At 41.5% G+C, this 14967-nt stretch overlaps 1 non-coding gene across 1 annotated transcript; it reads right to left on the reverse strand.

Moving 5' to 3' along the window:
- Positions 1-466: 466 nt before the first annotated feature.
- On the reverse strand, positions 467-542 carry TRNAT-UGU (transfer RNA threonine (anticodon UGU)). The gene has a single exon. It is a non-coding gene; the product is annotated as a tRNA-Thr (tRNA).
- Between the last annotated feature and the right edge of the window lie 14425 nt (positions 543-14967).

Raw genomic sequence — 14967 nt, forward strand, 5'->3', positions numbered from 1 at the left:
CTGGTTTCTCAGACCTAGGATTCTTCTTAAAGGGACCGCACAGAAAACCTCTCTCACAACCACTCACCTGGGACTCTGGGGGATGGGTAGAGAGGAGAAGACTGGAGTAGCAGGAAGAGAGTGTAATCTAGGAGGCACAGGGAGAAACATTTTTTTTTTCCATTTTTCTGAAGCTGGAAACAGGGAGAGACAGTCAGACAGACTCCCGCATGCGCCCGACCGGGTCCACCTGGCACGCCCACCATGGGGTGACGCTCTGCTCACCAGGGGGCGATAATCTGCCCATCCTGGGCATCGCCATGTTGCGACCAGAGCCACTCTAGCACCTGAGGCAGAGGCCAAGGAGCCATCCCCAGCGCCCGGGCCATCTTTGCTCCAATGGAGCCTTGGCTGCGGGAGGGGAAGAGAGAGACAGAGAGGAAAGCGCGGCGGAGGGGTGGAGAAGCAAATGGGCGCTTCTCCTGTGTGCCCTGGCCGGGAATCGAACCCGGGTCCTCCGCACACAAGGCCGACGCTCTACCGCTAAGCCAACCGGCCAGGGCTGGGAGAAACATTTTGAAAGAAATCCACCCTAACCTCTGAGACAAATCCCTCCCCAAATCTGAAGTGAATATTTCCCCTGGAAACAGCAATCCCAGCAAAAGGAAGCAGGACACCAGCCAAACAAGCTCTCCCATGGCACTCAGAGCAGAGTCGCTTCGAAGGAAGGAGGTTTCGGGACTACAGTAGTGAGTGTTAGGGTCTGAGCTGCAGCGCCCCCACCCACACGGCTGAGGGCTCGCCCAAGGGCAGGCGGCAGTGGGACATGGAATGCAGTTCTGTCAGCAAGGGCGGAAGCCAGCTGGCCACAACTGAGGCCCAAGTGTGAGCTCAGTCTTGCCTAGCTGGGGAGGAGGGGACATGCAAAAGTGGTCAAGCCCAGCTGCAGGCCACCTGCAATTCAGCCTGCGGGGTAAGGGCAGGAGCCACGGAAGGGGTGGAGACCCGCCTTTGAGCAAGGGCGCAGGAGTGCAGTCTTGCCTGGCCCTCAGAACCGAGGCTTGTGGCCTGACTTGGGAGCCGGATCCTCTCGCGGAGATAGAGACAAAAGCCCAGAACAGGCAGAGTCCCACTACTGAGCATGGGCATGCAGTCCTACCCAGCTTGTGGAGCCAAGGCTTGCAGCCGTCCACAAGCAGGCTCCTCCTGCAGGGGTGGGGCAAAAGCCTGGAATCAGGTGGAGACCCGCAGCTGAACAAAGGCGCTCACCCCTGCCCTCAGGGCAGAGCATAACGCCCCCTGCAGGGGTGGGGCAAAGGCTAGGGCCACCAAGGATTGTACACCACGCACGTGATCACAGCCACTTCCATAAAGAAGAGGCAGAAACCAAAGCAACAGCCCCAGTGGGCAGGCAGCAGCAACGCCCAGACCCGAATGCCCTAGGCAGCAACAGCAGAGGGAGTGGCAGGCCTGCAGACAGACCACACCTAGGGAACACAGAGGCCACACCCATTGGACTCCAGTGGCCAAAACTTTCTTTTACACAGACAAAATGAGAAGGCAGAAAAGTGCAACACAAATGAATCAAGAGAAATCCCCAGAAAAGGACCTGAATGAGTCAGATATAACCAAATTACCAGATGCAGAGTTTAAAAGAACGATTGTTAGGATGCTCAAAGATATTAGAACAACAATAGATGGTCATTACAAACACTTAAATAAAGAGATAGTGAATATAAAAAGGGACATTGAAATAAAAAAAAAGGAATCAGTCAGAAATGACAAATACAATATCAGAAATGAAGAAAACAATGGGAGGAATTAAAAGCAGGATGGATGAAGCTGAGAATCGAATCAGCAAGTTAGAGGACAAGATAAAGGCACAGAAGCAAAGCAGAAAAAAGAAAAGAGACTCAAAAAGTCTGAGGAAACTCTAAGAGAGCTCTGTGACAACATGAAGAGAAATACAATCCGCATCATAGGGGTTCCCGAAGAAGAAGAGAAAGAACAAGGAATAGAGACTTTGCTCAAACATATCATAGCTGAAAACTTCCCTCAATTAAGGCAGGAAAACATCTCACAAGTTCAAGAAGCACAGAGAACTCCATTAAAAAGAAACCCAAAGAAATCTATACCAAGACACATCATAATTAAAATACCAAAGCTAAGTGATAAAGAGAAAATATTAAAAGCTGCTAGAGAAAAAAGTTTATCACCTACAAAGGAGCCCCCATAAGAATGATTTCTAACTTCTCAACAGAAACACTTGAGGCCAGAAAGGAATGGCAAGAAATATTCAAAGTAATGCAAAACAAGAGTCTACAACCAAGACTACTTTATCCAGCAAGGTTATCGTTTAAAATTGAAGGAGAAATAAAAAGCTTTCCAGACAAAAAAAACTCAAGGAATTCACTACAACCAAACCAAGGCTACATGAAATGCTAAGGGGCCTGTTGTAAACAGATCAAAGGAGAAAAAGAATATAGCAGAAGAGGAATTCAGTTTTAAAGAATAAAATGGCAATAAACAACTACATATCAATAATAACCTTAAATGTAAATGGATTTAATGATCCAATCAAAAGACATAGAGTAGCTGCGTGGATAAGAAAACAGGACCCATACATATGCTGTCTACAAGAGACACACCTTAAAACAAAAGATGCACATAGACTGAAGATAAAAGGATGGGAAAAAATATTTCACGCAAATGGAAATGAAAAAGAAGCTGGGGTAGCAATACTTATTTCAGACAAAATGGACTTTAAGGCCCTGGCCAGTTGGCTCAGTGGTAGAGCGTCAGCCTGGCATGCAGGAGTCCCAGGTTCGATTCCCAGCCAGGGCACACAGGAAAAGCACCCATCTGCTTCTACATCCCTCCCCTCTCCTTCCTCTCTGTTTCTCTCTTCCCCTCCTGCAGCCAAGGCTCCATTGGAACAAAGTTGGCCCAGGCGTTGAGGATGGCTCTGTGGCCTCTGCCTCAGGCACTAGAATGGCTCTGATTAAGGCAAAGTGACGTGCCAGATGGGCAGAGCATTGCCCCTGGTGGGCATTCCAGGTGGAACCCCCCCCGGTCAGGCATATGCAGGAGTCTGTCTGTCTGCCTTCCCATTTCCAACTTCAGAAAAATAGAAGAAGAAAAAAAGAAAAAAGAAAACAAAAATGGACTTTAAAACAAAGGCTATAGTAGGAGATAAAGAAGGTCACTACATAATGATAAAGGGAGAAATCCAACAGGAAGATATAACCATTATAAATATCTACGCACCTAATATAGGAGCACCTAAATATATAAAGCAGACTTTGATGGATTTAAAGGGAGAGATCAACAGCAATACTATAATAGTAGGGGATTTCAATACTCCACTAACATCACTAGATAGATCCTCAAGAAAGAAAATTAACAAAGAAACAGCAACCTTAAAGGACATCGTAGATCAACTCGATTTAATAGATATCTTCAGACCTTACACCCTAAAGCAACAGAATATACATTCTTTTTATGTGTTCATGGTACATTCTCTAGGATTTACCACATGTTAGGGCACAAAAGCAGTCTCAACAAATTTAAGAAGATAGAAATCATATCAAGCAATTTCTCTGATCACAATGGCATAAAACTAGAAATCAACCACAACAGAAAAACTGAAAAATACTCAAACACTTGGAAACTAAATAGCATGTTAGTAAATAACAAATAGGTTAACAATGAGATCAAAGAAGAAATAAAAAAATTCCTAGAAACGAATGATAACGAGTATACATCAACTCAAAATTTATGACACAGCAAAAGCAGTCCTGAGTGGGAAGTTCATAGCATTACAGGCATACCTTAAGAAGCTAGAAAAAGCTCAAATAAACAACTTGACACTGCATCAAAAAAAACTAGAAAAAGAAGAGCAAGTAAAACCCAGAGGTAGTAGAAGGAAGGAAATAATAAAGATCAGAGCAGAAATAAATGACATAGAGGCTAAAGAAACAATACAGAGGATCAATGGAACCAGAAGCTGGTTCTTTGAAAAGGTAAACAAGATGGATGAACCTTTAGCCAGACTCATCAATAAAAAAAAGAGAGGACCCAAATAAATAAAATTAGAAATGAGAGTGGAGAAATAACAACTGACACAACAGAAATACAAAGTATTGTAAGAAAATACTATGTATGCCAAAAACTAGACAGCCTAGATAAAATAGAAAAATTCCTTGAAACATGTAATCTTCCAAAAATTAAGCTGGAAGAATCAGAAAACCTAAACAGACCAATTAAAATTACAACAAATGAGATTGAAACAGTTATCAAAAAACTCCCAAAAAAGAAAAGTCCTGAGCCTGATGGCTTCACAAGTGAATCCTACCAAATATTCAAAAAAGAACTAACTCCTATCCTTCTCCAGCTATTTCAAAAAATTCAAGAGGAAGCAAGACTTCCAATCTCCTTTTATGAGGCAAGCATAATTGTGATTCCAAAACCAGGCAAAGACAATACAAAGAAAGAAAATTATAGGCCAATATCCCTGATGAATTTAGATGCTAAAATCCTCAACAAAATATTAGCAAACCAGATCCAGCAATATATGAAAAAAATCATACACCAGGATCAAGTGGGATTTATTCTGGGGAGGCAAGGCTGGTACAATATTCACAAATCAATCAATGTGATTCATCACATAAACAAAAGGAAGGAAAAAAACCACATGATAATTTCAATAGATGCAGAAAAAGCATTTGATAAAATCCAGCACCCATTCATAATCAAAACTCTCAGCAAAGTGGGAATACAGGGAACATACCTCAACATGATAAAGGCCATGTATGACAAACCCACAGCCAACATCATACTCAATGGGCAAAATTTTTTTTTAATAAATTTTTATTAATGGTAATGGGATGACATTAATAAATCAGGGTACATATATTCAAAGAAAACATGTCTAGGTTATTTTGTCATTGAATTATGTTGCATACCCCTCGCCCAAAGTCAGATTGTCCTCCGTTCCCCCTTTAACCACTCTTATTAAACATAGTTCAGGAAGTCCTAGCCACAGCAATCAGACAAGAAAAAGAAATAAAAGGAATCCAAATTGGAAAAGAAGAAGTAAAACTATCATTATTTGCAGATGATATGATATTGTATATAGAAAACCCTAAAGTCTCAGTCAAAAAACTACTGGACCTGATAAATGAATTCAGAAAGGTGGCAGGATATAAAATCAATACTCAGAAATCAGAGGCATTTTTATACACTAACAATGAACTGTCAGAAAGAGAAATTAAGAAAGTAATCCCCTTCACCATTGCAACCAAAAAAATAAAGTATGTAGGAATAAATTTAACCAGGGAGATTAAAGACTTCTACTCGGAAAATTATAAAACATTGATAAAAGAAATCAGGGAAGATACAAACAAGTGGAAGCATATACCGTGCTCATGGTTAGGAAGAATAAACATCATTAAAATGTCTATATTACCCAAAGCAATTTATAAATTCAATGCAATACCATTTAAAATACCAATAACTTACTTCAAAGATATAGAACACATATTCCAAAAATTTATATGGAACCAAAAGAGAACACGAATAGCCTCAGCAATCTTGAAAAGGAAGACTAAAGTGGGAGGTATCACACTTCCTGATATCAAGTTATACTACAAGGCCATTGTACTCAAAACAGCCTGGTACTGGCATAAGAACAGGCACATAGATCAATGGAACAGAACAGAGAACCCAGAAATAAACCCACAGCTCTATGGACAACTGATATTTGACAAAGGAGGTAAGAGCATACATTGGAGTAAAGACAGCCTCTTCAACAAATGATGTTGGGAAAATTGGACAGCTACCTGACAAAAAAATGAAACTAGACCACCTAACTTACACCATTCACAAAAATAAACTCAAAATGGATAAAGACTTAAATGTAAGCCATAAAACCATAAGCTTCTTAGAAGAAAACACAGGCAGTAAGCTCTCTGACATCTCTCGCAGCAATATATTTGCCGATTTAACTACACGGGCAAGTGAAATAAAAGACAGGATAAACAAATGGGACTATATCAAACTAAAAAGCTTCTGCACAGCTAAAGACAATAAGAACAGAATAAAAAAGACAAACTACACAATGGAGAATATATTTGACAATACGTCTGATAAGGGGTTAATAACCAAAACTTATAAAGAACTTGTAAAACTCAATACCAGGAAGACAAACAATCCAATAAAAAAATGGGCAAAAGAAATGAATAGACACTTCTCCAAAGAGGACATACAGATGGCCAATAGGCATATGAAAAAATGCTCAACATCACTAATCATTAGAGAAACGCAAATTAAAACCACAATGAGATATCACCTCACACCAGTCAGAATGGCACTCATCAACAAAATAACACAGAATAAGTGCTGGCGAGGATGTGGAGAAAAGGGAACCCTCCTGCACTACTGGTGGGAATGCAGACTGGTGCAGCCACTGTGGAAAACAGTATGGAGATTCCTCAAAAAATTAAAAATCAAACTGCCATTTGACCCAGCTGTACCACTTTTAGGAATATACCAGAACACCATAGCACTGTTTGAAAAGAAGAAATGCACCCCCATGTTTATGGCAGCATTGTTCACAACAGCAAAGAGCTGGAAACATCCCAAGTGTCCGTCAGTGGACGAGTGGATTAAAAAGCTTTGGTACATATACACTATGGAATACTACTCAGGCATAAGAAATGATGACATCGGATCATTTACAACAACATGGATGGACCTTGATAACATTATACTGAGCGAAATAAGTAAATCAGAAAAAACTAAGAACTATGTAATTCCATACATAGGTGGGACATAAAAATAAGACTCAGAGGCATGGACAATAATGTGGGGGTTACGGGCGGGGGAGGAGAGGAAAAAGGTTGGGGGAGGGGAGGGGCACAAAGAAAACCAGTTAGAAGGTGACGGAAGACAATTGGACTTTGAATGATGGGAATGCAGCATAATCAAATGTCAAAATAACCTAGAGATATTTTCTCTGAACATATGTACCCTGATTTATCAATGTCACCCCATTAAGATTAATAAAAAAAAGTGATATTGGACAGCAATGGTGATTTTTTTGTAAAGACCAGTCTTATTGAATTAAGTTCCTTGTTTCCTATATGCTCTCAGTAAGGTCCTCTTTTATTTGATGTGTAACTGTATGTGTACACCATGTTAAAGAAGGTGTGAGTGTTTTAGTCAACAAAATACTATATAACAGGCCCTGGCCAGTTGGCTCGGTGGTAGAGCATCGGCATGGCGTGCAGAAGTCCTGGGTTCGATTCCCGGCCAGGGCACACAGGAGAAGCACCCATCTGCTTCTCCACCCCTCCCCCTCTCCTTCTTCTCTGTCTCTCTCTTCCCCTCCTGCAGCCAAGGCTCCATTGGAGCAAAGTTTGCTGGGGCACTGAGGATGGCTCTGTGGCCTCTGCCTCAGGCATTAGAATGGCTCTGATTGCAGCAGAGTGACGCCCCAAGATGGGCAGAGCATCGCCCCCTGGTGGGCATGCCGGGTGGATCCCGGCCGGGCGCATGTGGGAGTCTGTCTGACTGCCTCCCCGTTTCCAACTTTGGAAAAATACAAAAAAGAAAAAAAAAACTATATAATAACTTTGGCACATTATATAGGTTCAATTTTTTTTTAATTTTTAATTGAAACATTTCCTGGGGCAATATATTTACATTAAAATTCTAAAAGAAAATTCCTTTACTGTAACTAGAAAGATGTTCCCTAGTGATACCAATTATTTTTTTACTTGCTTTCAAATCAAGTAGGGTGTTTCTCAATAAGCATCTTTGTGTTCATGTGACCTAATTCTATTTTAGACAAATAGTCAAAGAGAACAGCCTGCTAAATAACCTTGTAATCTACAACTGGCGGCAGTTCTCTGAGAAGCAGCTGCTTCATCCCCAGGGGTATCAGGCATTTCAAACCCATAAACTGAAGTTTCCATACTGTTTTTTAAAATGCTGACACAAACATCACTCAGTCACTCATAAACTGAAAATAAACTCAAAAAATCTCCTGGTACTTCATGACCAAAAGTCAAAGTTGTTTTTCTTCTCCCTCTGACCATCTGAAAATACTTGAGGATATCTAATTCCCCTTTCTTCTTTCCTTCCTTCCTTCCTCCTTCCTTCCCTTCCTCCCTCCCTCCCTCCCTCCCTCCCTTCCTTCCTTCCTTCCCTACTCTTTCTTCCTCCCTCCCTCCTTTTCTACCTCTTTTCTCTTTCTTTTTTCTTTTTCTTTCTCTTTTCTTCTTCTTTCTTTTCTTTTCCTTCCTTTTTTCTTTTCTTTCTTTCTTTCTTTCTTTCTTTCTTTCTTTCTTTCTTTCTCTCCTCCCATTCTCTGTCTCCCTCTGCCTTTTCTCAATATTAAAGTGTTCTAGGTGTATTTATTTATTCTCCCTCCATCCTATGTTTTCAGAAATGATCACAGATGCAATGACACCACACTCTGGAAAGTGTGGGAAACTGGGGGAAATGGTGGGGAGGTAAATACACAGCTGCAACTCCACTGCTTCTTTGAACGGCACTTAGCATTTTGGTCTATTGCCCCTTAAATCTTCTTACATATATATATATATCATACTTGTCTTTTTTTTACTATGTTTGTATAATCACACTATGCATGCAAATGCATACTTCTTATTTTAAAGTTGCATTTCTTTTACATTTACCAATATAAAGCTAGAGCTGTAATTAGAGCACTTATTTGTTACTCCTCCCTTCTGAAAACAGCACTGATGGTAAGGGGAGGAAATAAGAAGCACTATCCCCCTTTGAAAGTGGCACTAAGACAGATAGGCATGGGCAAGTCAAGAGATGCCAAACCAGGGTCAAAGAAAGGAACTTTCCACACAGGAGAAAAGTCTTATGGAACTTGAGAGTGGTAAAAAACAAACAAACAACAAAAAAAACCCACACAGCTCTTCCCCTCCCACCTGTAAGAAAATACAAGGTTGGTAACGGTCTATGCAAATAAGTAATCAGCTTCTCATTGGGTTACTCGAAATCCCACAATTTCCTAACTCATATGTGACCTGCAACTCTTAACTTTGAGAATCCTTAAAATTTTAGTGGATTTAACTTAGAGCCCAAAACAGAGTATTACACTTCTGTGCCCCATAATGCCTATGTAATTGAAGCTTTTTGGGGTACAAATAAGAGAACCCACTTCTGTTCAGCTTGAGGAAAATAATAAAAGAGTGGAGTTATTGGAAAGATCCTGGATTAGCCTATGGAACTCAAGGATGAGTACAGTCCACGGCCCTCCTTTTTAGAGATGCCATCAATGTGGTTTACCTCTGAAAATGCTCAGACTCCGTGCCTCTCAGGTCCAAATTTCAAAATTTCCAGGTGACAAATAAAAACAGTTCTCTTGAGGTCAAACACGTACTTTGTGCCAATCAGCTCAGGCAGGGGACAATGTCACATGGAGCTGCCAAGGATACTAAAGGTTCTCAATGTGAGCTACACAGGAACCCCAAGGGACTGACACACTCAGCCAGAGGAGAAAAGCCCCATCTCATCTTGAGCACCATGTTTATATCAGGCTCTTTTAACTAGACCTTTCTAGTAGACTGCATAGAAACATGATGGGGTGGGGGAAGAGCGTGGTCCTACTTGGAAGAGTTGGAAGCCAATATTGGGGGCAAATTCTGTTTGGGAAGAGATGAGCACTCCAGAGTGCTCCTCACATCACTCAAAGTCCAAGGCCAGCTGGAGTCACATTTGGACAATTGAATAGCCGCTCGTCTCCTGCTGTGATGAGAGTAGCAACAGCTTCTAGACACTGCTCAGCAACTGGAAAATGTGACACCACCAGCTACATTCTTATGGTGCAAAGCTTAGAAATAGGGAGGCCTGGCAGCCTAATGTTCAAATGCAGTTTCACCAGTGAAGTCTTTCCTAGGCATCCAGCTAAAAGTACCCTCTCCTCCTCAAAACCCTGCAGGAGTGGTGGCCCCTGGGCCTGACATTACTGTCAAGTGTCTGTGAATCTACATGCTCCCTGATCATTATCATTAAGGCACATCACTGCTAATGTCTCACCCATATTTTTTCAACTACCTTCAAATACATGACATTGTTGTGATCAAAAACAAGCATTCTTGATAGCCATATATATCTTTATATCTATGTCTGCAGATATATACATATATATATATAATTTCCTTAATCAACAAATAATTCAATTTATTGTCACATGTGAGGATCTCCCCAAATGTTTGAATGTATAAAAGGAGCCACGCAATATGTAATATAACAGGGAATAGTACGGGAGATCAGTTAATGTCACAGTACCAGCTGGAGAGAATCAATAACCCAAAAGGACCATGACAGATGTGTTTTTATTAGCAGCACCTGGCTATGGCTTTAGTGAGGAGTAATTTGGAGCTAACTCCAGACCATCCTTCCCATTAGTTTCACTTTTGTGATCTATGATACTATGACACATAAAAGCTACGGTCAACGTATTTACTAGGCAGTTTAACTTCATTAATTAAAATTAGTATATTAATAAATTTAACCAGTTGAAACCCAATTGGGCACAGGCTCAATAAAGTTGGGAATCACTTTGGACTGTCCCTATTCCTGTGGCAAACATGACCCTCTGTCATTAGGTACATATTTCCTCTCTCTTTACATTTTGTTCTCTCTTTCTCTCTATTTTGCACATAAAAAGGTCTCAATAAATACTTGTGCCTGGAAGTTTACACCTTCCCCGGGCAAAGTGAAATGGTTAGGGAGAGCCCTAGCAAATACTCTGACACCGGCTGGGACCTTCCCACGGCTCTGGGCCCAGCTTCCGGGCCTCTGCGACCTGGGCCACTCCGCTCAGAGCCCCCGGGCTCCTGCCAGCTGCCTCTCACCCTCTCCCACCTCCCCACTGGGAAGGCTGCCTTCCTCCTCTGCCTGACAATAAAAACTTAATTTTTTCAGTGTAGGACTAATAAAATAGTGTTTCTCTAAATCCAGCTGGGAAAGTCATTTAAACCAGTAACTTCTCTGTATCTATAAAGATTGAATCTGTAAGGAAAGAACAATCTAACAAGCTAAAGACCTTTTGCTAACCACTTCATGGCAGATTTAACCAGACATAAAGGACATTATTAAGCCTCCCATGAATTAGAGGATAAAATTAGTGTAAGGTACGGTATTTAGCTTTGAAGGTGAGTTTCAGTTCTACCTTCCCTTTTGCTGAATTTATGGTTTTCTTTATGGTGAATAATACCAATCTGAAATTTGATTTTGCTAAGTAAATTATTTTCTAGCAGATCTCTTGATGGCTAGGTTCAAATTTTATATAAATGCCTCAGCTGCTGAACCATAAAGCTGGAATAGTTCTAAAGCTATTTTTTCAGACATATGACCAAGCAGAGCAATACTCAGTTGTCACTGTCTGGAGCCTGGGTGGCAGGAGAGAGAGTCTAAGGCAGCGGTGGGAGCTTTGCCAACTGAAATGCCAGCACCTGGATTTCACTACGCTGCAGCATTCCGGGTTCCCAAGGGATGTCACGATTACATTTCAGGAACAACTCGAGGCTCCAACAGCAGCAGGAGATCTCGTTTCCTGCTTCCTAACTCAGAGCCTTGCAGTGCTGTTAAAGCCTTCATTTCCTTTCGTGTTTCCATTAAGAAATTATGGTCTGGGGTCAGCATAGTAATCACCTGGCCCAAGAGGAATTATACCATGCACAAGTAAAGCAGTACATTCTGACTCCAGACTGATTTCAATTCCTTTTCTGTTTGCCTTCCCATCACCCTGCATTCGCTGCAGCCTCTCTTTCTCTTTCTCTACTTCTCTATCTCCCCTCTCTTCTTAATGTTATTCCCACCAACAGGATCGCAGGATCATTGGACTCAGGAAGCCAAGCAAATAGCTGAAAGAGTTTTAAAGCAGCACTAGGAGTTGGGCAGGTCTACGTATGCAGCACCACCGCTTCCCACCAAGGAAAAGAGAGAACGAACTCGGGAACATTCGAAGGGGAAATTAAAGATTTGTTTTGTTTTGTTTTCCCTAGGACTGTGAATATTATCTTTAAATCATAACCTCTTTAGGTACTTGATATTTCAAGTCTAAACCATCTTTCCTGTCCCACTGAAGTACTAAGTCAGGAGATGAATGACAATCTAGTCAGGACACACTATAATAAATAATGACAATAAAAATTAACTTTCCCCTTTATGCTTAGCACATGCATTATTCACTATCACTCTCCTCCCACACCTGGTAGCACATTTGCCATTTCTCATGCTGCCTGAGAGCAAGTACAAATTTACTCCATCCTATAACGTGATTATGGGGGGTATGGGGGGAGGGAGGGGGCAAAACATGGACAGAGACAGAAAGGAGCAGAGAAGCAGAACTGTGTGTGTACACAAACACAACCTAGACTTCAGGAAGAAGAGAGATGCTGCTAGCCACGCTCTCCCTAACACGTTCCCTAAGGTGGCCAGGCATACGCGTAGCTGCCATGGTCTTCATAGTGTGTCATTTCAGTGGTTCCCATAGTTAGTTCAGGAAGAAAGAAAATCCTACCAAAGACTGAAAGAGACTGATGAGTGTACTTACAAAGAACCTGAAAGGATACACTTCTCTTTGGCCCTCTTAATACCTTCTGTCCAACCTCAGGAGGAGAATGTATTCAAGGACTTTAATAGCTAGCACAGCAAGTTCTATTCAAAGCCATGGTGGGAGGAAAGGGGAGGTCACATTATTCTGGGGAGCCCACCAGACAACCACCTTGAGACTAATATGCCCTGCCCTCTGATTGCATTTGCATTTATACCAAAAATGAGCTTCAGGATCCAAACTCATTCTTTGGTTAATATTTTGGTAAGTCCTCAGCTTAGGAGCCTGAGCAGAATGTGGTGGACCAGTAACAGATTAAAGCTAATGAGGAAGCCTTTCTTTCACCAATGGTTAATTTCTATTCTACTCAGGTAATAGGCTGACCAAATTGGTCATCACTGCTCTCTTCTTCGTCATCATACCATTTACCGTTAACTATCCCAAGCAGGAAGAAGTATGTCCTTGTATTTGCTATTAAATGTAATCAGATACTATCTTTATGACCATTCTGAATCATTACCATCAGCATAATGATTACTTTAGGAAACTATAATCATAATATGTGTAGTACATACATACAGGGAGTCAAATGCAGAAATGTTGAAGAGCAGTAAGTACCTGTGAAGATTTTATAGAAACTGTAATACACGTTGCAAATTAACTAATTTGTATAAAGGAACAACTTTGTATAGAATATCTTTAGCTCAATGGGTTCTGCAAAGAAGAAAAATTGACAGAAAATAAAAAAACCTTACCCAGTGCACTGGTATCTGAAATTCCATAATTAGAAATAATCTGTATTATGTGGGTTTACAAATGATCTCCAGTTAAAATAGATGTCTTTGGATGAGGATATGCATTGAATTCTAGAGTCTATACTCTATAACTATGTAAGTATGTATGCAGGTGCATTTACATTATAAAGGAGAGATGGTATATTGAAACATGTTTATTCCTATTTCTTTCTCCTATTTACTTGCACATGACATTTCCTCCTCTTAATCAGAGGGTTCCATCTGTTTTAGGGAGCATTAAAATTGTTGCTATAGAAATGTAAAGAGAAAGGGCGCTTTTGATTTCCAGAAGAGGGTTTTGAAACCCACAGAAACATAATAGTATTCAAAGATATAGGTTAAGGACCCTGGCCAGTTGGCTCAGTGGTAGAGCATTGGCCTGGCATGCAGGAGTCCCGGGTTTGATTCCTGGCCAGGGCACACAGGAGCAGGGCACACAGGAGAAGCGCCCATCTGCTTCTCCACCCCGCCCCCTCTCCTTCCTCTCTGTCTCTCTCTTCCCCTCCTGCAGCCAAGGCTCCATTGGAGCAAAGTTGGCCCGGGCACTGAGGATGACTCTGTGGCTTCTGCCTCAGGCGCTAGAGTGGCTCTGGTTGCAACAGGGCGATGCCCCAAGATGGGCAGAGCATTGCCCCTGGTGGGCATGCTGGGTGGATCCCGGTCCGGCACATGCAGGAGTCTGTCTGACTGCCTCCCCGTTTCCAACTTCAGAAAAATAAAAAAAAAAAAAAAAAAAAAAAAAAAAAAAGATATAGGTTAGGGAGAGAAAAGAGTCCTTTTTTTAAATAAATACATTTTTATTAATTTTAATGGGGTGACATCAATAAATCAGGATACATGTATTCAAAGAAAACATGTCCAGGTTATCTTGTCATTCAATTCTGTAGCATACCCATCACCCAAAGTCAGATTGTCCTCCGTCACCTTCTATCTAGTTTTTTTGTCCCCCTCCCCCTCCCCCTCCCCCTCTCCCTCCTTCCCTCCCCTCGCCCCTCGTAACCACCACACTCTTGTCCATGACTCTTAGTCTCTTTTTTATGTCCCACCAATGTGTGGAATCCTGCAGTTCTTGTTTGTTTTTTTCTGATTTACTTACTTCACTCCGTATAATGTTATCAAGATCCCACCATTTTGTTGTAAGTGATCCGATGACATCATTTCTTATGGCTGAATAGTATACCATGGTGTATATGTGCCACATCTTCTTTATCCAGTCTTCTAATTTTTTTTTACAGTGATTAAAGCCTTTAAGCAAACTCTTGGCCAATACAGCAAGAATCCATAAAAGAGTAGTGTCCTTAACAAGTTCACCAAGTCCAAGTTGGTCCCAACACCATGCCAAGTCCCTGATAAATGCAACCCAATTCCAGTTCAGTCTGTTAGGAGCTGTCCCAAGGAGCAGGAGTCCAGGAAAAGTCCACATCCAGGAAAAGTCCACATGGCACTGGAGTTGTTGTCACAATTCTATACTTTGCAGCTCACATCCAAGTCCCAATGACCACTGCTTCTAGCTGGTAATGATTCAGGTAGACTGGAAAAGCCATTTGCAGCATGTGTGGAGATGGAGCTTCTGTTCTTCTCTGCCTGGAGAGA

The sequence above is a fragment of the Saccopteryx bilineata genome, chromosome 1 (genome assembly GCF_036850765.1).
Source record: "Saccopteryx bilineata isolate mSacBil1 chromosome 1, mSacBil1_pri_phased_curated, whole genome shotgun sequence".
In the NCBI taxonomy this organism is placed as follows: Eukaryota; Metazoa; Chordata; class Mammalia; order Chiroptera; family Emballonuridae; genus Saccopteryx; species Saccopteryx bilineata.